The sequence below is a fragment of the Pyxicephalus adspersus genome, chromosome 9 (genome assembly GCF_032062135.1).
Source record: "Pyxicephalus adspersus chromosome 9, UCB_Pads_2.0, whole genome shotgun sequence".
NCBI lineage: Eukaryota > Metazoa > Chordata > Amphibia > Anura > Pyxicephalidae > Pyxicephalus > Pyxicephalus adspersus.
This window is the reverse complement of record NC_092866.1, coordinates 432755-435485: the sequence shown is the minus strand read 5'-3', so window position 1 is coordinate 435485 and position 2731 is coordinate 432755. Positions and strand designations below refer to the sequence as shown.

The following is a 2731-nucleotide window of genomic DNA, read 5'->3' as shown; positions in this document are numbered from 1 at the left end:
GCCCACGTCTTCCTCCTTCCTGTTCTCCGCCCACGTCTTCCTCCTCCGTGTTATAAGAAAGAAAGGAAGACAAAAAGCGGGGGTTTTGTTGGCAATAAGTAGATATATATTGTGAGTAGGTTCTTTTAGATTCATATAACATTGAATAAAAACATAGAAGGTACATGTATACCAGTCCCCCACAAATAGCGGGGTCGAGGGCAGAGTAGGTTGGGCACAGATTATCTATACACTAATAGTTCTAAGATAAGGAGTGCTTGAATAATCGTGATAAAATACGTTGACCCGACGCGTTTCGCCCTTATTGGCTTCTTCGGGGGACTTAAGGATCACTGGGAGTTATGTATATAGACATATTACATATATGCTGATCAATACAATGATAACGTGCTGTGGGTAACGAAGTGATTTATAAACCATAAAAAACCAAAGGGTAAGAGTCATGGCTATACGTAGGACAGGAGTCACAGGCTGATTAGATTAAATGACTGATTATTTAAAATGAGTGGTAAAGCGTATTTGTATGTATATGGCCCTATATGGTGTGTACACGCATCGCATATATTCTACATATGGTAGTATAGTGTATGTATTGTTTAATGTAAAAGATAATCTAAATACGTGAATAAATATTATTTATGTCTGGGAAGGTTTGGATCAGAGGTCACACATCTCTGTACGGTTTGAGTGCAATATCTTAGTGCAGTGTCAGTATATAAAATGCAGACATGTGATAATCCATACAAATAATATAAATACGTCATGGGATAATAATGTGCAATAACACATAGGTCACTATGGAGAGATAAATAGAAAAGTACTCACAGTTCAAAATGCATTCAACATGTAAAAAGAAGGAATGACGAGGAGCAGAAATGGAAAAATTCCTGTCTGGGGATGGAAGAAAAGTTTGGGGTAAAAGAGGTAACATTGGGATAATGCTAGTGCTGAGGAAAATGAGGAACCGGAACCGAGGACTGCGCATGCTTCTCAATTAGATACTAAGTGCTATGGTAACAACCTCTTCCTATTTAGATTAGTAACTACACCTCCCCGATATATACCTCAATATCCTATAGTAAATCCATACTCCCATTTTAAGGGGGACACCACCACATCCCTCACAGCCCATGTGCACCGTATCCGTCCCTGATACTGGAATCCTCCCTACCGCACATGCGCAGTCCTCTGGACGCCAACCATCACAGCCATCCCCCTTTTTAAAGCGCCATACCTACAGCTTCACTTCAGCTCCATTTTTATTACAACACTTCTTCCTCTCTGTTCTCCGCCCTCTTCTTTACTCCACCCCCTACTTCCTCCTCGCTGTACTCCACCCCTACTTCCTCCTCACTGTTCTCCACCTCTACTTCCTCCTCGCTGTACTCCACCCCCTACTTCCTCCTTCCTGTGCTCCTCCCTCTTCTTCCTACTCTGTCATCCGCCTCTTCTTCCTCCTCTCTGTTCTCCGCCCCCTTCTTTACTCCACCCCCTACTTCCTCCTCGCTGTACTCTGCCCCTTCTTCCTCCTTCCTGTGCTCCTCCCTCTTCTTCCTACTCTCTGTCATCTGCCTCTTCTGCCTCCTCTCTGTTCTCCGCCCTCTTCTTTACTCCACCCCTACTTCCTCCTCACTGTTCTCCGCCCCTACTTCCTCCTCACTGTTCTCCGCCCCTACTTCCTCCTCGCTGTACTCCACCCCCTACTTCCTCCTCACTGTTCTCCGCCCCTTCTTCCTCCTCTCTGTGCTCCTCCCTCTTCCTTCTTCTGGTACTCCTCCATCTTCTCCCTCCTCTCTGTGCCTAGCCCTCTTCTCTTCTTCCTCCTTACTATATTCCTTCCTCACTGATCTCCTATCTCTGAATGGCTCCAGGAATGGGTACAGTTCCTGAGGTGGTGGTAGGGCGTCTGTGGTCTTTGTGTCTTAGGCTTTTCTCTCATCACCAATCTGGTGATACCACCATATGACCGTTTATGTTGTGCCAACCACCAGGAAGTCCTACAGAGGTCTGAGGAGCAATCACCTGCACTGATGGCTCTGATTACCGCCCTGGTGGGGAGAATTCCAGACGACTCCTTGTAGCAAAAGGTAGAAGCTCCTCATAGGCATTTACTACTCCACCTACTTCTAGCTTGTAGTGTGTGTGTGTGTGTGTGTGTGTGTGTGTGTGTGTATGTGTATATGTGTATATATATATATATATATTTATATATATGGAACTTCACCGGTACTTTATCAATACAGAGCTCCGCCCACCAGCACTGTATACTCTGAGCTCCGCCCACCAGCACTGTATGCTCTGAGCTCCGCCCACCAGCACTGTATGCTCTGAGCTCCGCCCACCAGCTTGGCAGAGCCTAATCTCTGCTGTCACACTCACTGTGGGGAAACTTTGTTAAAATAAAGTTTGCAGATTTAAGGTTCTGCTGTTTTGTGACTCCTCCATATTAGATTCTCTTGGAATGAATAGGGGGGAGGTGGGGCTGTGTTTGGGGTCTCTGTGGATTTGTGATCTATTCAGTGTTTTATATGAGAAATAAAAAAAAATGTCCATCGGAGAGATGAAATATAGGCCAGAGATCACCTGGGAGAACTCTGCATCAAATCTCCATAGTCTATCAACAGTAAAGGAGTCACTGCAAGGGCCCTGGAGGGAGATGTGTATGGAGTTCAGCAGTAAAGGGGTGAGAGAGAGTACCCCTGGGGTCCCTGGGATGAAGTATGAGTAGAGT

General features: G+C 45.4%; 1 pseudogene; it reads left to right on the top strand.

Moving 5' to 3' along the window:
- LOC140338456 (purine nucleoside phosphorylase-like) overlaps window positions 1-2725 on the top strand; it is a 6166-nt pseudogene extending 3441 nt beyond the window's left edge.
- Window positions 2726-2731: the final 6 nt, after the last annotated feature.